Genomic DNA, 24,512 nt, shown 5'->3' on the forward strand with positions numbered 1-24,512 from the left:
ACGCATATCCCCAGCGCTCCACGTCCAGGTCCTTGAGAGGCAGACCCGTCTGGAGTCGAGCGGTAAGTGTACATGCATCATGACTGTGCGTGTGGTGATGTGCCAGTAGTGTGCAGGTTGCACATGTGTTTGTATGGGGCCGAGTATGGGTGGGGGTGTACAGGGCCGTGAGGCTAACACATGTGAGGGCTGTCATGTGTGAGACATGGATGGTGCTTGTGTGTGTAGGCTTGCATGCCAAATGCAGTTGTGTGGGCACACATGTTTGGATGAATGTGTATGTAAGTAGGCATGTTCGTGATGTCACACATGGATGTTGTTTTCAGCTGCATGTATCAGCACTGTGTACATGTGCATGTGTGTGTATTTGACAAGGGTGCAACAGTGATGCAACATGGATGCATGTGACAGCGGGATGTGGAAGCCTGATTGGCAGATGTGACATGGATGCCCATCTGAACACTGCGACAGTTGGCAGAGGTGTACACATGCATGCAAGTGTGGTGGTGTGTGTGCATGTGTAGTGCACTCCCTGTGTTGCATGTGATGTCTGGCTCACCTTTTCCTGCTCATGCTGTTGTATGTGTATGGATGGTGCTGGCAGTTGCAATATGGCTGTGGTATGGCTCATGAGTGCAAGTTGAAATGACATGTGTGTTGGCGATTGTGATGCCATGTCTGAGGTTTGCCAATGCCACTCATGTACAACGGTCATGTGTGTATGTGTCCATTGTACAGTGCCCTGATGCCTGTGTTTTATTTCTCCCTGTCTGCAGTGTCAACTGATGAAGAGGGGGCGGAGAAGGTGCTGTGGAGCACAGCGGCGGGGATCGCACCGCCAGCCGGAGACGCAAGGCCCGGCTCCCCTCCCAGGTTGTGATCTCGTCGGGGAGTGAGGAGTCCAGTGCCGCATCCCAGGCCACAGCTGCCGGGGGGAGGTCCAAGAGGCAGAGGTCGGAGTTGGACTCCTTGGCAGCAGAAGGGGCAGCTGGGACCCCACAGGGCCCAACCGGGGAAGATGGCACGGAGTCATCCAGGTTGGTGGGGGGTTTGGTGGAGGAGGAGGCCGTGCAAGCACCAGAGACGGGGTCAGGAGGTGGGGATTCCACTGGTTCTAGTGGTGCAGTGCAGGACCAGGGACAGGAGGCAGCACAGGCCGCCGCGGAGGTGCCTGTGTGCAATCCGGTCCCTGATCCTGTCACTGCATCATCTTGCACCAGCAGGGATGCCTACGTCCAGACCCGTTTTCAGGCAGGGGATGAGCTCACAACAACTGGCCTTCCTCTGCCTGCAGACGTGGCTATCCAGGTCCGGGTTGAGCCTGTCCTGACTGGTGTGGCGTTGCGTCAACGGGCCATGCGAGGTGACCTGCAGTCTTTTCATGAGGAGACTGCACGTCATCTCGAATGGCTCGTTGACCGCGTCGGCCTACTGGGACAGGTCACCCAGGCCGGATTCCTCCGTTTGATGGGGCTTGCTCAGACCCCCTCCACAACTGAACCCCCTATGCGCCAGTCGTCCTCCGTGCCATCTTCCCACCCATTAGTCACCTGGGTGCCCTGTGGAGCTGCCTCTGACGGTGCAGCCAGGCTGGTGGAGGAGGCATCCCTGCCACAGTCGGGAGTCGGACGTCCAGCAGGGGTGGCCACATCAACGACTGCACCCCAGCCGGTGGAGGATGTGCAGGCAGCAGGAGCCAGGGCACGGGCAGAGGCACAGCAGCACCAGCAACGAGGTGGGAGCCATGATGGCTCGGGGCCTTCGACATTGGAGGGGCAGGCATCAGCCGGAGGGCAGGAGGACCCAGGACGGGAAGTGTCTTCCGTGTGGCAGCGGTTGGGCCACGCCATAGATGCGGAGCGGCAGCGGGCAGAAGAGGCACGGCTCACGATGGTCAGGGCGGAGAACTCCATGCGGAGGGCCCTGAGGCGGGCCGAGTGCCTTGAGGCAATCCGCAGGGAGTTGGAGGTGAACATGTCGACGGCCCTGCGGACCCTCGGGACATGGAGGAGGACCGCCTCCGGGACATTGAGCAGGAGTTCGATGATGCCCTGGCCCGGAACATCCCGAAGTGAGCCGTCGGACTGGCCCACTGCCCTTGTAAATAGTTCTGTAGTTAGTGTTAGGTTTCCTTTGGTTTTGCATTTTTTTTGTACCTTTTGGACAATGGGCCACACTTTTGTATATAGTTTTTTTTATTAGGTAGTGTTATTAGATAGGTTTCATTTCTTCTGTTGGGATCATGGACCCTGGATTGTTTATCTGTATATAGTTGACTGTTGGATTTTCAATTTTTTTTTTAATGATTTACCCATGGAGCAATGGTTTTCGATTTTAATTTTCCATTGGATTTACTTTTGTGAACTCTGACTTTGGACTCCTTTCCTTTGGATTATGATTTGTGGTTTTACATTATTTTATGGACATGCTGCTTTCTTTTTTTTAATTCCCATTTTCGTTTGTTTATTTTTGATTCATTTTATGTTGCTTTTAATACATATTTTTTCTTCAAACTTCAATGTGTAGTATCATCTCATTGGTTTCATGCATATCATGATATGGGTTTTGACATTCACTGACATCCATTGTGTGTATGCGAGGGACATGTATTCATTTACAAACTTGCCATTGGGGTTGTATAATGTAATTGCCATTTCTAAGTGGGTGGATGCAATACTCGGGTGGGTGTTTGGCATTTGGAGGCTGCCCATTAGGCCCAGGGATCTAGATTGTGATGACCTGTTGGCTGGGGGACATGTGTTGGGGCCTGCTGCAGGTGGCCCTGACTGCTGGGGGTGGGGGTGCTGGGAGACATGAGTGTGGGCCTGGTGGAGGGTGCCCTGCACTGCTGGGGGGTGGGGGTGCTGGGAGACATGTGTGGGGGCCTGGTGGAGGGTGCCCTGCACTGCTGGGGGGGTGGGGGTGCTGGGAGACATGTGTGGGGGCCTGGTGGAGGGTGCCCATGACTGCTGGGGGGTGGGGGTGCAGGGGGACATGTGTTGGACATGAGTGGGGGACTGGTGGAGGGTGCCCCTGGATGCTGGGGGGTGGGGGTGCTGGGAGACATGAGTGTGGGCCTGGTGGAGGGTGCCCATGACTGATGGGGGGTGGGGGTGCAGGGAGACAGGAGTGGGGGCCTGGTGGAGGGTGCCCCTGACTGGTGGGGGGTGGGGGTGCTGGGAGACATGTGTGGGGGCCTGGTGGAGGGTGCCCTGCACTACTGGGGGGTGGGGGTGCTGGGAGACATGTATGGGGGCCTTGTGGAGGGTGCCCCTGACTGGTGGGGGGTGGGGGTGCAGGGAGACAGGAGTGGGGGCCTGGTGGAGGGTGCCCCTGACTGGTGTGGGGTGGGGGTGCAGGGAGACAGGAGTGGGGGCCTGGTGGAGGGTGCCCTGCACTGCTGGGGGGTGGGGGTGCTGGAGACATGTGTGGGGGCCTGGTGGAGGGTGCCCATGACTGCTGGGGGGTGGGGGTGCAGGGGGACATGAGTTGGACATGAGTGGGGGCCTGGTGGAGTGTGCCCCTGGATGCTGTGGGGGTGGGTGTGCTGAGAGACATGTGTGGGGGCCTGGTGGAGGGTGCCCTGCACTGCTGGGGGGTGGGGGTGCTGGGAGACATGTGTGGGTCCTGGTGGAGGGTGCCCTGGACTGCTGGGGGGTGGGGGTGCTGGGGGACATGAGTGGGGCATGAGTGGGGGCCTGCTGGCAGGTGCCCCACAGTGCTGGGGGTGGGGGTGCAGGGGGGCATGGGTTGGACATGAGTGGGGGCCTGGTGGAGGGTGCCCTGCACTGCTGGGGGGTGGGGGTGTTGGGAAACATGTGTGGGGGCCTGGTGGAGGGTGCCCCTGGATGCTGGGGGGTGGGGGTGCTGGGAGACATGAGTGTGGGCCTGGTGGAGGGTGCCCTTGACTGCTGGGGGGTGGGGGTGCATGGGGACATGAGTTGGACATGAGTGGGGGCCTGGTGGAGGGTGCCCCTGGATGCTGGGGGGTGGGGGTGCTGGGAGACATGTGTGGGGGCCTGGTGGAGGGTGCCCTGCACTGCTGGGGGGTGGGGGTGCTGGGAGACATGTGTGGGGGCCTGGTGGAGGGTGCCCAGCACTGCTGGGGGGTGGGGGTGCTGGGAGACATGTATGGGGGCCTTGTGGAGGGTGCCCCTGACTGGTGGGGGGTGGGGGTGCAGGGAGACAGGAGTGGGGGCCTGGTGGAGGGTGCCCTGCACTGCTGGGGGGTGGGGGTGCAGGGAGACAGGAGTGGGGGCCTGGTGGAGGGTGCCCTGCACTGCTGGGGGGTGGGGGTGGGGGTGCTGGGAGACATGTGTGGGGGCCTGGTGGAGGGTGCCCCTGACTGGTGTGGGGTGGGGGTGCAGGGAGACAGGAGTGGGGGCCTGGTGGAGGGTGCCCTGCACTGCTGGGGGGTGGGGGTGCTGGAGACATGTGTGGGGGCCTGGTGGAGGGTGCCCATGACTGCTGGGGGGTGGGGGTGCAGGGGGACATGAGTTGGACATGAGTGGGGGCCTGGTGGAGTGTGCCCCTGGATGCTGTGGGGGTGGGGGTGCTGGGAGACATGTGTGGGGGCCTGGTGGAGGGTGCCCTGCACTGCTGGGGGGTGGGGGTGCTGGGAGACATGTGTGGGGGCCTGGTGGAGGGTGCCCTGTACTGCTGGGGGGTGGGGGTGCTGGGGGACATGAGTGGGGCATGAGTGGGGGCCTGCTGGCAGGTGCCCCACAGTGCTGGGGGTGGGGGTGCAGGGGGGCATGGGTTGGACATGAGTGGGGGCCAGGTGGAGGGTGCCCTGCACTGCTGGGGGGTGGGGGTGTTGGGAAACATGTGTGGGGGCCTGGTGGAGGGTGCCCCTGGATGCTGGGGGGTGGGGGTGCTGGGAGACATGAGTGTGGGCCTGGTGGAGGGTGCCCATGACTGCTGGGGGGTGGGGGTGCATGGGGACATGAGTTGGACATGAGTGGGGGCCTGGTGGAGGGTGCCCCTGGATGCTGGGGGGTGGGGGTGCTGGGAGACATGTGTGGGGGCCTGGTGGAGGGTGCCCTGCACTGCTGGGGGGTGGGGGTGCTGGGAGACATGTGTGGGGGCCTGGTGGAGGGTGCCCTGCACTGCTGGGGGGTGGGGGTGCTCGGAGACATGTATGGGGGCCTGGTGGAGGGTGCCCCTGACTGGTGGGGGGTGGGGTGCAGGGAGACAGGAGTGGGGACCTGGTGGAGGGTGCCCCTGACTGGTGGGGGGTGGGGGTGCTGGGAGACATGTGTGGGGGCCTGGTGGAGGGTGCTTTGCACTGCTGGGGGGTGGGGGTGCTGGGAGACATGTGTGGGGGCCTGGTGGAGGGTGCCCCTGACTGGTGGGGGGTGGGGGTGCAGGGAGACAGGAGTGGGGGCCTGGTGGAGGGTGCCCTGCACTGCTGGGGGGTGGGGGTGCAGGGAGACATGTGTGGGGGCCTGGCGGAGGGTACCCTGCACTGCTGGGGGGTGGGGGTGCTGGGAGACATGTGTGGGGGCCTGGTGGAGGGTGCCCTGCACTGCTGGGGGGTGGGGGTGCTGGGGGACATGAGTGGGACATGAGTGGGGGCCTGCTGGCAGGTGCCCCACAGTGCTGGGGGTGGGGGTGCAGGGGGACATGAGTTGGACATGAGTGGGGGCCTGGTGGAGGGTGCCCTGCACTGCTGGGGGGTGGGGGTGCTGGGAGACATGTGTGGGGGGCCTGGTGGAGTGTGCCCCTGACTGGTGGGGGTGGGGGTACAGGGAGACAGGAGTGGGGGCCTAGTGGAGGGTGCCCTGCACTGCTAGGGGGTGGGGGTGCTGGGAGACATGTGTGGGGGCCTGGTGGAGGGTGCCCATGACTGATGGGGGTGGGGGTGCAGGGGGACATGAGTTGGACATGAGTGGGGGGCTGGTGGAGGGTGCCCCTGGATGCTGGGGGGTGGGGGTGCTGGGAGACATGTGTGGGGGCCTGGTGGAGGGTGCCCTGCACTGCTGGGGGGTGGGGGTGCTGGGAGACATGTTTGGGGGCCTGGTGGAGGGTGCCCCTGACTGGTGGGGGGTGGGGGTGCTGGGAGACATGAGTGTGGGCCTGGTGGAGGGTGCCCCTGGATGCTGGGGGGTGGGGGTGCTGGGAGACATCCGTTGTTGATCAGTAGTGCAAGGTGACATGTGGCTTGGCTGGGGGGCATGCCCATGGTGGATGGGCTGCCTGCGGGACATGAGCAGGGGTGCAGGGTAGTCCCCCGTGGTGTGTGCTGCCTGCAGGGGCCGTGGAGGTTGTAGAGCGAACACCTGGGAGGACCCACACGGCCAATTCACGTGTAGTACTCCCCGGAACCCCTGAAATACACGTACCCTGCTGAATACGCGTGTGAGACTTCCCGCGCACCCCGAAATACACGTACCCAGGACATTCGGGTGTGGAACTTCCCGCGCACCCCTGAAATACACGTACCCTGCTGAATTCGCTTGTGAAACTTCCCGCACACCCCAGGAATACACGTACCCAGGACATTCGCGTGTGGAACTTCCCGCGCACTCCTGAAATAAACGTACCCTGCTGAATTTGCTTGTGAAACTTCCCGCACACCCCAGGAATACACGTACCCAGGACATTCGCATGTGGAACTTCCCGCACACCCCTGAAATACACGTTTCCTGCTGAATTCGCATGTGAGACTTCCCGCGCACCCCGAAATACACATACACAGGACATTCACGTGTGGAACTTCCCGCGCACCCCTGAAATACACGTACCCTGCTGAATTTGCTTGTGAAACTTCCCGCACACCCCAGGAATACACGTACCCAGGACATTCGTGTGTGGAACTTCCCGCGCACCCCTGAAATACACGTACCCTGCTGAATTCGCCTGTGAAACTTCCCGCGCACCCCCGAAATACACGTACACAGGACATTCGCTTGTGGAACTTCCCGCGCACCCCTAAAAATACACGTACCCTGCTGAATTTGCGTGTGAAACTTCACACGCACCCCTGAAATACACGTACCCTGCTGAATTTGTGTGTGAAACTTCCCGCACACCCCAGGAATACACCTACCCAGGACAATCGCGTGTGGAACTTCCCACGCACCCCTGAAATACATGTACCCTGCTGAATTTGTGTGTGAAACTTCCCGCACACCCCAGGAATACAGGTACCCAGGACAATCGCGTGTGGAACTTCCTGCGCACCCCTGAAATACACGTACCCTGATGGAATCGCGTGTGGAACTTCCCGCGCACCCCTGAAATACACGTACCCTGCTGAATTCGCGTGTGAAACTTCCCGCGCACCCCAAAATACACATACACAGGACATTCACGTGTGGAACTTCCCGGGCACCCCTGAAATACACGTACCCTGCTGAATTTGCTTGTGAAACTTCCCGCACACCCCAGATATACACGTACCCAGGACATTCGTGTGTGGAACTTCCCGCGCACCCCTGAAATACACGTACCCTGCTGAATTCGCGTGTGAAACTTCCCGCGCACCCCCGAAATACACGTACACAGGACATTCGCTTGTGGAACTTCCCGCGCACCCCTGAAATACACGTACCCTGCTGAATTTGCGTGTGAAACTTCACACGCACCCCTGAAATACACGTACCCTGCTGAATTCGCATGTGAAACTTCCCGCACACCCCAGGAATACACAAACCCAGGACAATCGCGTGTGGAACTTCCCGCGCACCCCTGAAATACATGTACCCTGCTGAATTTGTGTGTGAAACTTCCCGCACACCCAGATTATATATTTTAAATCACTTCGATTGATATGCTCATATTGAAATACTTCCCTTGACGGTGGAGAGAATGAAACTAGAATCATTCCAATTTTGCATATTTTGCACAACACCCTTCTATAATATTTTGTTTTCAAAAGAATGATTGGAAACTTGATTTATGTGCTTTCCAAGTCAGTTTTATAAAATGAGATTATTTTAGTTCAAGGTAAGAACTGGAAAAGAAAGTGCTCAAATGCAGAATTTGTAGAGTTGGCATAAATCCCAGCTTCACCAATTTGAAGGAACGAGAAAGCAACACATACCATAGCATCGGCAGTGGATGCAGAATGGAAGCTACCAGAAAGCTGTCTGTATCCAGACAGACTGAGATTAGTAGTGGGGGATGGTTTTCAAGTGCTGTTCACATTAGAGATCAATGGAACACGTGCATGTTGTGTGCAATATACAATGCTCACTATAATAATGGGACAAAATTAATCATATATATTGTGATACAGATGTCTTCTGCTGCCCGGGTATATGTATCGTTTTAGCTTTGATACAGATGTTTTCAGCTGCCCAGGTTTATGTATTGTTTTGTCTTAGGAGAGTGTGCCAACCTTTATTCTGTATGTTTTCGAGTAAGCCATTGGTTTATTAAATCTCTGTCCCTCATTAGAAGGCATAAATGAGGGGAAATGTCACCAGTAGGGCAGACAACCTACTTGATGGAAGGTAATCGTGGTATTGTCAGCCTCTGTTGCCATCAAATTTAGCTACCACTGAGGTTATTAGATTAGAAGAAGGCATGCAGATTGAAAAAACGGACATGCTGGCTACTTTAGATGTTGTTTCTTTATACACTAAAATTCCTCAACAAGCCACACTCAATATGGTAGAAGAGAAATTGTTAACATCTAGGACCACAGGGATGACCCCTAACTCGTTCATCCTCTGGTGTACTGAAATGTCACTCTGTTAAAACTATTTTGTTTTTAATGGACAGTTTTTTAAACAAATACATGGCACCGCTATGGGGTCAGCGGTGGCACCTACTCTAGCTAACCTGTATGTAGAAACCATTGAAGTAAATGTCATCATGACCGATTGTAACCCCTATAGGAAACACATAAAACTGTGGAAAAGATTCATAGACGACATTCTACTGATCTGGACAAGTGATTTATTGACTTTTGATTCATTTGTACTATGGCTGAATGCACAAAATCCTTTTTTGAAACTCACTAAAACCATAAGTAATGATGCAATCAATTTCCTTGATTTGACAATTCTTGTAAACAAAGATGAATCAGCACTATATGTTAAGCCATTCCACAAAGAGACTGATAAAAACTCTTTACTATTCTACTCGAGTTTCCATCCTAAACATACAAGACAAAACTTGCCCTTTGGACAATTCTTACGTATTAAGAGAAACAGTAGCACTAAAAAAGATTATGTGCAAGAAGCCGAGAACTTAAGATGTAATTTGGCTGACAGGGGTTGCCCCAAAAAGTTATCAAAACAGCATATAAGAGAGCTTCCAATAACAACAGAGAGGCCCTATTAGAATATAGAGACAAGAAAGGAAATGATGATAAGATTGTGTTTGTGAGTACATACAGCACACTATCAAATGAAATTACGAAGATTATAAGACATAACTGGCATGTGTTAGAGAAGGGGGAATGTCCCCTAAGAGCACCAAAATGCGCTTTCCGAAGAAGCAAGAACCTAAAGGAACTTACTACTAAGAATGATGTATTTAGAAAACCCATCACACAAACTACCATTACAGAACAATGGGGGCTCCCAAAAACTACTGGCCATAGTCCATGTGGTCATTGTAGTTGCTGTGCACAAACCAGATGGACAAAAGAAATTGATTTGGGCTTAAACAAAAGATGGGAACAGCGAGTCTTTACAAACTGCAACACCACGATGGTGGTGTACGTGATTTGGTGCCCTTGTGATCGACTCTATATTTGTAAAACAGAAAGGAAGGTCAAAATTAGGATATGAGAACACAAGAGCTGCACAAGGAACAATATCCTTAACGCACCCATGGTGGGTCACTTTACAAGCCTTGGACACAAACCAGAAGAATTGAGATGGACAATTGTGATGAAAATTGCCCAAACCCATGACTCCAACATTGATAAGCATACTCTGAGTATTCAAGAACAAAAAATGATTTCCTGACTAAAAGTTACCCCTTAGGATTAAATGAGAATATCGACTGGAGCATGTTTATCAACTTGCAATAGTAATTGCTCTACACGGATCAGTGTGGAACCATTTCCATTGTTGAACAATAGTACATACTACTGTAAATCACATTCTTAATAGCTCACTAATGACCTAGTGTAACCACCTGGTATGATATCAGACATTTTCCTTTTTTTTTAAACTTGGTTGCATCTAATCCTGACAGGAACTTGCGAAGATATCAGTTACCATAACTGTAGCTCGGTTTGGCCCTAAGTGAGCTGGTAGATGCCCTTTAAAATACTCCCCTATGCTCTTGCGGTCGGATAATTTTATTCCGTAGCAGAGCAGGGGTATAACTAGACATGTTTTTGAGTGAACTTTGTCCTTTCCTCTGCCCGAAATAGTGACTAATGTGACCTTTGGCAGCTCATGCGTAGGGATGACATCCACCGTGTGATCTAGTGAGGAAACTAGGCTACATACGGAACCCTAGTGCTAATGCCATTCCAGCTGTCACCAGCAACTATCACTACGTTTCTAATTTCCTTCTAAAAAAAACCCCTTTTTTAGAATAGGATTACTCACCATAACTTTCTACGCTTTAAATAAGGGAATACATACATGGGCCTGTCCACATTCTACTTGATGACTAGTGCACTATCATCTACGCATGCATAGTAATACCCGCTGTTGCGCTTAATATGATTGAGTTACTGTAGCAACGGTTGCTCACACGGCATCCAACAGACAGCTCTAACAGTCAGACGAAATAAGCGTCTGCAAAGCTTGCCCCTAAATAGGTAAGATTATGCCTAGTATTGTAATGACGCTTATACATTCATCTTGTTTAACGAGGCGAAGCAATGAACACATGACCACTAGCGTGCAATTCAAACGTTTACGATACGCTCCTTGCAGTCATCATTGATAATGCTACCGCATCCCCGGAACGGTCCCGCCGATGCTAATACCTCGTAAAAACTACATTGTTTATGTAATAATTCCTTGTACTATGCCTCTCCCGATCGTGGGCTTTAGAATGATTTAGCCCACGTAATATCCGCAGGGACATATCCTGCGTAATAACATTGAATTCAGACGATTCCGTAAACAGCTATGCTCTGCTTGAGACATTTTCTGCAGCCCCGATGTATTTTAACACAGTGCTAATTAGAATCTACCTTTTAGGACTCATCCACCAGCCTTACCACTGTGACTTGTGATTAAGAAGAGCATTCACTGATTGCGACTTCGCACTATGGAATTGTGAGCTGCCTTCCACAAGTAAGTCTGTTAACTCCGAGACTTTTTTGATTTTACTCTTATCCACTTACGTTCCCAGTACACTCTATTTGACACTATTAGAGAGCCATTCTACATTTTGCGACGGGAAACTGTGGGACTATTTGTCCTGTGTTTTGTTTATCTACAGGGCTTCAAAAGGCGTTGACACTGAACATTTAAACAGCCTTTGAGGAGTGGTTTTACTGACACTAAGATACGGTAAGCATCTCCTCTCCCAATACATCAGAATATTGTCAATATTATTGATGCATTATAGAGACCACATGTACTAATAAGGTGTGGTCTGTGTTTCTTTAAGGTTTGGCCTGGATAGTCCCTTTGGTATTCAAACCATAAGGGTGAAGACATTTACGTATTAGAATTGTCATTTGGGATTCAACATTACAGCATCCAGACTGCTATGACAACACCGACTTGTCAAGTTCATCTTTAGAGACCACTGTAAGACTGGTTTTAAGGCGCTGTTACGCCCCGGTCAATCTACACCCCTGAAGAAGTTCCTTATAGTAATTCTAACCACTAGAGGAACGAAACATGTTGGGAAATTTGAGATACTAATACAAAGCGTTAACACAAGCTTAAGAATCTTGAATAGATGCAATCTAGGTATCAACTAACCCAGGCATCTAGACAGGAGGTACTTATTGTCAAGAATTCAGTATCACCTGTTGCAATATCAAGTGGTTCAATTCTACTGTAAAAATGGAGACTTGAATAACTCAAAGCTGTTCATATATTTTTTTGTATATTTGAATTGAGATCTCTCAAGGAGAGATACTGTGGAATTGCGTTTTTTGCACAATTGAAGCACATTTTGCACATTGGAATTGTTGTGATGAACATCGCCATGCACTTTAGAGCACTGGTCACTTTGTTATGTTTTATGTGATGATTTTAACAACTCTATTTATTAAAAAGTGTTTATTTTTAATATTGTTCTATGAAGTCAGGTTGTATTTTCCTTGAACTTCTACTTGCCTTTGTTTGAATTGCCGTTTATCAATGTGTGGATCCCAAATTTATCCAGACAACTACATGCCATAAACCGAATCTAGGTGTGGGAGCCTTGTTGTTCTAATTATATATAGGTCAGGTTTGCTCCCCCATAACCTTTCATTATACCTGATTTCCCCCACTTTTTAGAGAAGCCATCAAATTTAGTGGCAGAGATGGATGCTAACAGCAAAGCCCGCTATCTGACCAAGAGAGATTTTAGTTTTATTGCTCTTAAAGCCCATAGATGATTTAGCTGATATATCATATTTAACATAATTGTATCTTTTGCTCAATCTCGGGATATTTCCAAACAGAGTTTGGTAGTATTGCCCTGAGTTGAATAATGGCACCATTAGTGGGAAGTGCTCTATTTTCGACTGACAATAAACCATCTACCAAATAGTCATCAATGAACGCAATGCAAATCCAATCAGAATTGTGACCATCAGGAGAGTGAAAGCTGGCATTCTCCACTCATACAATGAAATAACCAAATAATGGGACACCAATGGGCACACCCCAGTAGGGAATGAGACCAGGACCAAGTGCAAGTGAGTAAAAGAGAGAACTTTATATAAAGTAAAAATGGGGCACGCAGAGGACTCTGCTACTCCAAGAGCGCTCTGCCCAAAATACAGAAAATACATGTTATATTACAAAAACATGTCATTAGTGACGTGTGCTATAGGCGATACAATAAGTATTGCTCATTGGTTGGAGAACACAAGACATTACAGATCATATAATCGTGTTGCTCCAGGATTGGTGAACGCTGAACTTGTAACTTCTTGAGGCACATGGGTCAGCTGGGCTCATCAGGGGTCAGGCGATGTCCGCGCAGTAATATTTATTTCTCTCTCTCTAATCTAACACATCACATTAATCCTAGTCATACAAAATTTAGTATGGTCCATAAACTTCAACATAATATATATGACATAGACATTTGATCTGGGACACAGGGAGGGCGATGGTGCATGGGTCCAAGTGCTTTATCTAACACAGTATTTAAGAATACGTTGGTTAAGTGTATCTAGATCAAACAAGGTGTTTTACTCTTTGTTGGTACAAGAAGGATATATGGCCTCACGGGATTAGCAGCATGGGGGTGAACCAGAGTGGCATATGAGCAGGGGTTTTGCAACTGTTGCATCAAAGGAATGTGAGGGTTGGGGGTTTGAGGCTCATAATTCTCAAGGAGGGGTCTGTCAGGCACAGAGGCAGATTTGTGGAAACAGATGGTTTTTTCTATGGCCAGGCTCTAGCCTGGTCACACACAGGACAGTGAGCTCAGAGGAAAAAGAGCGATACAGTGTTAACTCGCAACAATTCACGCCCAAGCTTTCGTGAGAACAGAACATCCGCAGAGCCGGCATAGGGGAGGGGTTGGCTAGCTGGCTGTGCGTGGTGGGAGAAGGGGAGAGGTGCAGGCCTGCGTTCAGGGTGTATATGCGCCCTAGCAGAAAATGGAGTCTGTAGTTTATACAAAATGGAGTCGTGGGACATTCACTGTTATGTATCACTCAGCGGCTATCTCACACCATGGCCAGAGTTGTGCTGTTAACCGCAGAATGAGCATATAATGTGCGTCATTAGGAATGAAGGCGGGCCTTGGAGCCCCTTCCTCCCTTACAAGAGCTAAACTGTACCACTGCCCTGTCGTAGCCACAATATGCAAATCCTCAAAAGTATGTCTTCCTTTTCTCTGGCTACATGTTGGAATTTATGAACATTAGTCATATAGATCATGCTTCTTCAGCAGGGAATTTCCTCATGTGTCTCAATCCCTTCATTCTTGCTGGTACGATTAATCGGGCAATCCTGAACTGCGGGTGGGCAATCCTGAACTGGGGGTTCCACTCTTGCTACTGGATTATGTTGACTGCTTACGATTATCACATCTGGCGGGGCATTTTCAGATATGTGTCTATCAATAACCATGTATACCTCAGTTAGCATACTCATCGATGTCTGCCTCTCTCGCTGTATGTTTTAAATCAGCTGTTTTTTGTTGGAAGCCCAGGTTGTTAGTCACCGTGGCCTTTCAAGGACCTTCTTGCCTCTTTTATTTAAATCTACAGATCTAGCCCCCCCACATAAGCACTTTTTGTTTTACTTTCAATTTAAACTTGTCTTTAAACTTCTTAATTTACAATCTTAGTTCACATAACTCAGTTTTAAATTGTTGTAGCATCTAATTAGCTCCAATTCCGTGTTCATACAAATACAGACTTCACACATCACAGTTTGTTCTGTACCATGAAAACTGCAGCCACAAAGGAGGACATTGTGCCCAGTCCCTTGGGTACCCACACGAACAGGAACTATTCCTGGAAGCAGTTGTGTGCGGGTGGAGGTTTAGGAATCCACCATGTATGATCAGTGGATAGAGGTCTACTTGCAATGATGTAGGCCATTGTTCATCACATTTACAGAAACATCCCGGAGACTCCCATGAGCTACTGCATCAACACATTCTATGACCACCAGTGCAATCTGCTGTGCAAGGCACCACTCCCAGTTTAGCTGAATCTTGAGTTATTATCTATGGCAAGTGTAGCAGTGCAAAGCCCGTACAGGACATTTAACATGATCACAGTTGGTAGATGTGTTTGCATTTGGTTGTGGAGGGTATTGAAGAGGAAGGGATAGGACAGAGAATTATATGAGAAGCAACAGTTTAAATGCGCAGGCAGTGTTTGTGTGTGCAGTACAGAAGAAGACTGACGTTATTACCTCTTACCCACTTATACTTAATATCTCAGCAATACGGTTGTGCACTAACAAATGCGCTCAATTATTAGTAGCAGATTGGGGTTTTGATGAGTTTAACATTGTTTTGACCAGTCCACCACGGTGGCAATATGCGCACAGATTGTGTTCTTACTTTCTCTGGGCATCTCTCGCTTTCTCTCTCTCTCATAACTCTCTCCCATTCTCTTTCTTTCTGTCTCTCTTTCTCGTTCAATCTCTTTCTCATTCTCTCAATCTATAGCTGCCCCTCTGGATATTATATAGTTAACTCTCTCTCTTACTCTCTCTTCTGAGCAGCTCTCCCTCCCTGTCCGTCTTTCTCTTTTTCACACACACATTCCCTTCCCCCTCTCTGTCTCTTTATCACTGTATTCCCTTTTCTCTCTCGCCATCTTTATCCATACTTCATTTTAGCGTCTCTCTGTGGCGTTTCTCGTTCTCCCTCTGCCTGTATAGTTTGTTTGCACTCAGTATTTGTCTCTCCCTATGCCCATCTAAGTAGGCCTTATGTTCGCCTCTTTCTTTCTTGCTCCACATGTAGTGGGAGCGCATGGGAGCGGTGCTCCTCTACTTTTTTAAATTAAGTTTTACTGTTCCTATACTTTTATTTCTGGAATTTCATTTTAAAATAAATGTGTAGGAAGAAGTTGAAACTTGCACTTCAGTGCTGTAAGAGGATTCAATTCAACACTACAGCTAAGTCAATGCCTAGTCTGGGATACTGAATGGAAACCCTTATTGATATATCTTTATGTCCAGTTCATGCGTTCTGGATGACTACCCCTATATAACACCCCTCTCTTTGAATAACCCTGACCCCACTGAGCCAAGAAGTAGTTCTGTTTTGCAAGTTAAAAGTTTTATTTGATAATTTAAACAATAGATATATATATCACACTTTATAATAATTTAATAATTGAATATCACACTGAATCTGAGCAGTAATCAATAATGGATAGTCTGGCACTAGCACACTTCTTTATAATCAATGATGAGTGGTTATAGGATGGATAAGATAGCAACAATACTTTATGGTTTCAAATGGATGCAAGGTGGAATGAAAATGCAGTACAGAAAATACTCAATATGCATTCAACAAAACAATGTAATCACTTTTCTCTGGCAATCCCCTCCCCCTTTTTGCAATGCAAGGAAATGGAAGGAAAGCACACAGTTCTCAGAAATGCAATCAAATGTAATTCAGTTCACCCCAGCAAGCTTAGACCACAGAAGTAGGAAACACAGGCCCAAAATGCTTTTATATGTGCTGGCAATGAAGTGAAAAATATGCTAAAATGCTTTTAATTCCCTCTAGAGGTTCAGGGTGAATGGTATCAAGTTAATATTAGTCCAGGCTCACTTTAGCAAGGATCTAGGAGTAACTAGCAGGTTAAACGAATTTTTGGCAAACGAAAGCAAGAAAACTGCTGTTTTCACACGTAAAGAAATTTTGCAAATCGCGGCAAATTCGCGATTACCGAGGAACTACAAGGACTAGCACTATCCTTTTGGGGTCCTAGGACAGCCTAGGATCTCAGCTTCCAGATGAAAGTTACTGCAAGTCTCTAGGACAAACGGTCACGGAGATATGAGCAATTAAATAAAGGTAGTTTTTCGGATTTGGAATGTTAAAATTCAAAGTGACAAGTGCAGCTTGCAACTAGAAAATGACAGGTGACAGCTTTACAAATGACAGGTGACAGTTAGGAGGCAGTTCTACTTAGATTAAAATAGCTTGAATTATATTATTTTAACTAAGAGATTGGTTCTGCACAGTCTGCTAGGTACTCACACTATATTTTTGAATTAAATGGGCCTCGCCATGGATCTCGTCAGGTTTTAGACTGGACTCTGGTCTGGTCTCTGCACTTCACAGTGATCTGGGTCAGCTCTGCTCTGCCTCTGGTTCTGGATATTGATAGATTTGAAGTCTGGATCTCTAGATGTGGATAGATTGAAGTCTCTATGTTGGCTCTCTGAAGGTTGATGGAGGTAAAGTATGGATTTTCCCGGCAGAGCGTCCCGCAGCAAATGGATTTGAAAAGTCCCTATCTGTCCTGTCTGTCTGCTTTTATGTGTTTTGAAAGTGGGTGTGTGAGCAGCATCACTAAGCTCTACCCCTCTCCACTTGTCATTGGCCAAGCTTTCATTTCTCCCCTGATTGGGGGAGCTAAGTTGTGTCAGAGTGATGTCATTTTACAGCCTGCAGAAAGTCCACTCCTCCTGTCAACTTGCACACAAATCTAGATTTGAACCAAATACATATTTGCAGAGGTACATATTGTTTTAAAATCATATGCACCCCTCACATATCACAGGAGGTGTACCCTGTCCAAATCTGCTCTTCCTGGGAGCTTGCATTCAGAAATGGCGACATTTGCACTTTTTAACTGGTTTCGCAATATCGGACATTACCCCAAATTTACACACATGTGCGCAAGGAGTATGGACATTAATTGATGAAGTGTCAGATTTTTAACATGCATACATTTTAAGTAATACCCTCTTAACTGCTAAAACCCCCCTGAACATACCACCGGGTCCTAACACGTCTTCAAATGTGCACCGAAAAATCACAAGAATTATGGCATCATTTAAATAATTATGACAAGTCCGTACTATGAGTTATTCATCTTTTTCTAAAACCATATTCTGGCTTGGGTGTGTCTTTTCAGGTCACATGGCACAGAAACCAGTTTTCCAGTTTCTGCCAAGCTCAGAGACCCTGCCCCTCCCAGCTTCTGCCAAGAGGAAGCTGTTTTACGACACCTGCAATAAACCATCTGCCTGGGCCCTGGAAGGCCCATTGTTCAAGAGGAAGCCATTTATGGCCCCCATAATAAAACATTTGCCTGAGTCAGGACAGGGCTTTGTTCAATTTACTGCAGAGGCCAGGTAATTCAATCAGAGAAATGTCATATCCCTTTTGGTGGGAGCAGCAAAATGCAGGTCGGCCTGGAAACACAGCTGTTGTGCAAGTCTCAACTCCTGTCGGGGGTAGCTGGTGGGCAGAATTCAGTTCCTTAAGCCAGGTTTCAGATAAAATGTCACTTTTTGTTCCCCAGTTTAAGTCAAGACAATTTTTACATATGCAGCTAGAATGCTGATTCTAAGTTCAAAACTATGACATTTAAACAATTGCAACCTATGTGACACTCAAAAGTAGGTCACTCATTTAATTTAAACATTTCGATTTTGGTGGTTTTAATCCAGTTTCAGTTAGGCTCTCTGACATGCATAGCCCAGCCAGTTTTGTGATGAACATTGTTTTAGGCTCATCCTCTTTTCAGATTTTGTATGCCCACAAGACTTTATTCTGCCAGATGTCCGCTGGTGTTCAGTGAGATTTTTGGATGTGTTGCAAATAGGCATTTTGAGCTGGCATTCAGAGAAACAAAAGGTGATTTTAAAGTGCGGTTTTTCCTTTGGCACACATTTCACTCATGGCACCCCGGCCCATCCTGCTTGCATTGGTGGGTGGCAAGTTAGGCAACCATTTTAGTGTGCACAACTGCGCGGTTTTCATAGATTCTGGCGCGCATGTGGGCTTTTTCGGCCATCTTGGATTTCCTAAGCCCACAGCACCAAATGTTGTAGCATAATAGTCCAAACGTGGGTCAGAACACCCGACAGTGCAATTCAATGAACGTTCCCTTAAACAGCAGATGCATTTGTTTAAGGGCTTGTACGCCACATGGGAGGGGGCGTGGGGATGGGGTTTGTGGCGAGTGGGGACAGACCCATAGGGAACATAGTTAATACTTCTTTTCGTACACTTCGACCACTGATTCTAGCTATTCTAGCTAGCATATAAGGCTGCCGAGAGCATATGCACGTCCACGTCCAATCAATGTGAAATAGACTTGCTCTGTAGCTGTAGGCCCCCGTCTGTGTCTAAATAAAGTGCTTTTGTGTACGTAGCAGCGAGGCAGTTAAATATGTTGTTTGATGCAACGTATAATGTCCACTGTTGCTTGGGCAGATCTGCTGTAGGGAGTGTTATTGATAGCGTAAAGCTTGAGCACTGCTGCACCACAGATTATTTAGGTGCTGGGAAATGATACGATATCAAGTAATAGAAAACAGAAGTAATTACCGTACAAGAGATGTTATCTCCAAAAGTCAATTTGAGCACTCTTGCTGTGACAGTAGAGCTCTTGCTGTGACAGTGCCTCACATGGGTTAATTATTGACCCTTTTGTCGGTGTAGGATAATACATGTGTCAAAGAAATGGGGAAACATAGAATTGTCTACATGAGGGAAGTCTAGGTTGAAGAATCCTCTTCCACTGGTATTTCATCTAGTGGTGGACTGGCCAATGGGGAACTCTGGAGATTTCCCAATAGGCCTCTGCATCCTGGGCCTCTTCTTTTTGGTATTTCCACATTTTCAAATAGGGAAAGGGTTGGGCTTGGTAAAAATGTGCAATATGGGATCAATTTGAAAATTAATTGCTGGGACGCTTTTGGCTCCCAGTCTACTTGTGATGTTATCCAATAAAACATGGCTGCTACTTATAGCAAACAGCAAATATTATCGCTTAAGAAGGTACAGGATTGGGAACACAAGTCTGCTAATTTTCATCAAATCAGTAATTTCGTCATTTGCACTGCGGGATGCAAATGTAAAGGGCAAAAGGTGGCATAGAAGTGTTTACACCGCCTTTTGGCCTTCACATATGTGGCAAGATATCAAAGAATGTACCAGTAGATGAAGATGACAGAGTACTCTTGTTTCTGTTTCAATAATTCACAGAGAATGATTTTAATTCATCATATATCAGTACAATACAAAGTTCATCTCTAAAAAAGAAGCTCATAACTTTTACCCATCATTCATACTCTTTCTCACTCATTCATACACATAAACTCTCAGGTGTTTTCAAAAAACTGTGTCTTAGTTTCACCATATCATAAAACACAATACACATATACATTTAAACTCATTCTAATCTTCAGGTGTGTCCCACTGTATCTATTACAGGAGATCTAACAGTCGACACATGTTTCAGTTGATATTAAGTAGGGCATCACAGCTCGTGCCCTTCAATTCTGCAAACCTTCATCAGGACAGAGGTCAACTATCCACTGGGTGTTGCCTCGTGGGAGGATGGGGCGAGCAACGTTATCTCCATTATATAAATAATGGAGGAGAGTATAGATATTCTAGGATGAATCCCATGTGAATGAAAGGTGTAAAAGCCTCAGTCAAAGCTTTTAAACCTTTCATTCACTTTACATCCTTAACCAATATGAGCTCCAAGGTGTGTGCAGGCAATGTGTAGCTTAATAATGCCTAAGTTAGAACGTGTGGTGATGGTGTGGGTTGTTTGCTTGTCTACATTCTTTGGGTTTATATCACCATTTAGGCACCTCCTTCAGTCTGAAATTATCTCTAGCTCTGGAGTTTTGAAGAATCTCCCTGGATTCAGAATCCAGCAAAATGGTCTCCTGGAAATTGATACATTGGTGTACTGCTAGAATGGAGATGACATGTGAGGAGGGACACATAGCTTGTTGGTGTTATTTAGTCATTTACCCAGCTATTGACTGACCATGGGAATGGAAATCCCTATGGTCATTTGCATTCACTACCTGCTGCTGCCTGCCCAAAACACGTCCTCCTGGGATCTCTTTGGCTAAACTCTATCAAGCAGTATCATCAAACTTTAGACTGACAGTATTATTTCTAAGAGTCTGCTGAGAGTTAATGGCAGTAAATGTGCTACTGGTTTAATAAATATGCCTTAATCAATTGTCGCTTAAACCACTTTCACTGCAGTCCAACTGATACAATCAGTGACATATAGCTATTACTAGTCATTTGCTTTGAGCTGCTATCTTTTGCCCAGGTAGTCACACCATTTTTGAGCTGTTGCCATCTTATGGGCATGTGGTACAATGATGGCACTGCTTGGAAAAATGCCTACACAAAAGCCACAACTGTTGGCTTTGTCAATGTTTTTCTTGTTTTCATTTAAGCACAATGAAGCATGATTAACATTAAATGGCTGCAGGTAAGACTCTTAATTCATGCATAATAAAATGGGATCTTTTTTTTAAACAGTGAGAATGGTGGGAGTTTTGAAATGAGAGGGGATGCATGAAGCTGCTTTCTGTGTGACATAGGTGTAAACCCATTCAACTTCATGTGTCACTATCTGCCTCAACAGCATATGGATAAAATGCGTATGCTATTCTCCAATGGCTACCCCCACACTTGGGGACAAGAAGCCTTCCTACCCGGTGGTGGTGTATAAATATTGTCAAACCAAAGGAAAGCTATTCTCAAAGTGTAAATGAATGCCATAATAACCTGAAAAAATAGACCTTTACAAAGTATAAATTGTATTAAAAAATAAAATATAAATCTCATTTTTATTACACAGTTCATATCCCATGAAAAAAGACATAAAAATGATACATTAAAAATATGTAGTCGATGCATTTGTTCTACAATGTCTATTCTTACATTCCTTCATACAACACATTCATTCATAGAATTAGGACCATACTTTTATATAATCTTTAAATTCCTGGACCAAGAACGCAGATCTGATGATCCACATTTCCAATGCTCTTTTCAAAACCATACTTGTACAAGTTTCTGTCCTGCATTGCCTTAAATCCGCTGGACATTCATCAGGGGCTGTACTATTCTATTTGTGTCATGTCCACTCTCCACCCCCCCACTCTCCCCTCTGTACACTCTATGGTGCTCTCTGTCTCTCCTATCTTCTCTAACTGATTTTCTAGCGACTATCCAATCCTTCTCACTAAGTCTGGCAGGAAGACATTCAAAAGGGATATGCTGGGCTCCAACCCAGACCTCTATATCGCTGATACCTACACCAGTGCTTCCACCAGACAGACCCTTACCGACATCCTCTTTGTTGTTTCCTCTCCAGGCCTATGGACCCCCATATGGTCTCTGTTCTCTCTCCTTTTTCCTCTTCACCCATTAATGGTGGCACCCGATGGGAGGCCCTCCTGGCCCCCTTCCACTCCTCCAAGACCATCATTAATGTTTGTCTAAATGGCACCGTCTTAGACCAAGGCCCTCAGGCCAACCTCCTCCTTTTTGATAGACGCTTCCAGCGCCTTATCAACTTCCTTTCATCCCGCTGTCCCTTCTCTTTCCTTTCTGGCTCCTCTGCCTCCTCCTTCCTCTGCCTCCTCTACAGCTGCCTCTGCTGCTTCTCTGGCCACCCTTTTGGCTCTTTCCTCTGCAACCCCATTGGCACCCACCTCCTCTTCCTTGGCTACCTTGCCATCACCTCCTTCCTTCTCTGCCCATCCTCAGGTGCATACAACACTTCCTTCAGGGCCTACCTCTAAGCTTTACCACTCCACAGAAGTCTTTCAAAGGGGGCAACCTGCTCCACATTGCTACTCTCAACTCTCGCTCAGTGGTCAAACACTCCTATGACATTAGCCGTTTCCTTGAAAAACTCAATCTGGATGTACTCGGTCTGACCGAGATGTGGTTCATGGCCAGCTCTGTCACAAGCTTTGACACACTCCTTCCTGATGGGTAAAAGATCCTCTCCATACCCAGAACCAACCATCCTGGTGGGGGTGAAGCCTTAATCTTCCCAGAGTGGAGCCCTGCCTTTATCATTCCTATGCAGGACTACTCCTCCTTTGAATGCCTGGTCTGCAGGCTTTCTATCTCTCCTGGACTTTCTCTCACTGTGGCCACTATCTACCGGCCGCCCGGCCAGGTAGCCTCCTTCCTCTCTGAGTGGGTGGTCCTCTTCTCCTCCCACCTCACCTCTCAACTTCTTCTCCTTGGAGACCTTAACATCAAGACTGGATGCTTTGTGTCGTTCTGCAGGACACTTTCGCAACCTCTGTGACTCTCTCTCGCTCTCTATTCCTCCTCTGGCCCGACTCACTCTGCAGGGCACACCCTAAATGTTCTTATCTAAACAGACCTCCCACTCTCTAACCCTCTCACCACTCTTATCTGCTGGAGTGACCACTTTCTCCTTTCCTCCCAGCTCTCTCTCTACTCCTCAGGCCTAGACGACTCCAGGCACTGCCACCTATCTTCTCGGTCATCCGGCCCAAGCTTGTGTGTCAGTTGAGGCTTTCGCTGCTACTTTCTTTCCTCCTTATGTTCCTTTGGCTGACTCACATCCTGACACAGCCCTTTCTAACCTCCATCTTTCTATCTCAGACACTCTTGATGTACTTGCCCCTGTCATGAGGATCCGCTTAAAGCCCAAATCCAAGTGCATCTCTAGGTATGACTCCAACCTCGTCACCCTCAAACGCAAGGGCAGGGTGGCTTAGAGGAAGTACAGGGCTACAGGTACACCCTCTGACAAACTGGCCTGCCACCTGCTCAAAAGGCAGTACAGAATCTCTGTCCTTGCCAAGAAGAGAGCACACATACAAGCCTGTGTTTCTGTGGTATCTAACAACTCGGCCGAACTCTTCAAAATATGCAAGGAGCTGGACAACCCTGCTGCAGTCTCTACCTCTCCTGTTCCCTCCCAGGCCCTCTGTACGGCCTTGGCTTTTCATTTCATCACTAAATCTCAGGACATCCTGTCCACTCTCTGGTCCTTTTCCTCCTCCTCCTCCACACCTGGCCTGCCTGTGGCCTCCTCCTCTCCTACCTTCTCTTCCTTTCCCTTGTTCACCCACGACAACGTTTCTAGACAATTCAGATCTATGAAAGTCTCATCAAAAGAGATTCTTCCCTGTTCTTCCAGAACCATCAAGGACCACATCAACACCCTTGCCCCAGCCCTGGCTGATTTCTGCATTCACTCTTTTACCACTGGAACCTTCCCCTCCCCCATAAGCATTACCTTGTACAGCCCCTCCTTACGAAGCCTTCTGCCATCCTTGCTCTCTGGCCATCTCCCAGCTTAATCTTCACACTGAAGCTGTTGGTTGTCTCCATGTCCACCAGTCTGGCTACAGAGCAGCCAAAAGCAAGGAAGCTGCTCTCCTGAACATCTGTGAAGACCTGCTCCCTAACTTTGATTCTAACCTTCCTTCTGTTCTCATTCTCCTCGATCTTTCTTCTGCTTTTGATATGGTCAACCATGCCATCCTGCTCAATCGCCTCTGTGATAACCAGGATATTACTGATCAGGCAATGGCCTGGCTGACCTCCTTTCTCACTGATCTATCCTCCTAGGTCCAGCTGGGGTCCTTCCTCTCTTCTATCTCTCTCTCTCTCTCTCCCTGGCTGTTCAACCAATACATGGCCCCTCTTGCCCACCACATCGCTGCTCTCTGCTCCAACTTTCAGTGTTGTGCAGATGACACCCAGCTCTCTTTCAGGCTCCCCTCGGCTGCCTCTACTCCTTCTCGCATTCCGACTGTCTGTCCACAATGCAGGGGTAGTGTGCCACTAATGATCTATGCCTTAATGCCAGTAAAACTGAGATCCTCCTCATTGGAAGACCAGCTCCCTCCTTTCCTCTCTCTCTCTGGCCACCCACACTGGCCCCTCTTCCTACTCCTACCTATGAGGCTAAGAACCTTGGGGCCATCTTCGAC

The sequence above is a fragment of the Ambystoma mexicanum genome, chromosome 12 (genome assembly GCF_040938575.1).
Source record: "Ambystoma mexicanum isolate Mex_15411 chromosome 12, UKY_AmexF1_1, whole genome shotgun sequence".
NCBI classification, from domain to species: Eukaryota; Metazoa; Chordata; class Amphibia; order Caudata; family Ambystomatidae; genus Ambystoma; species Ambystoma mexicanum.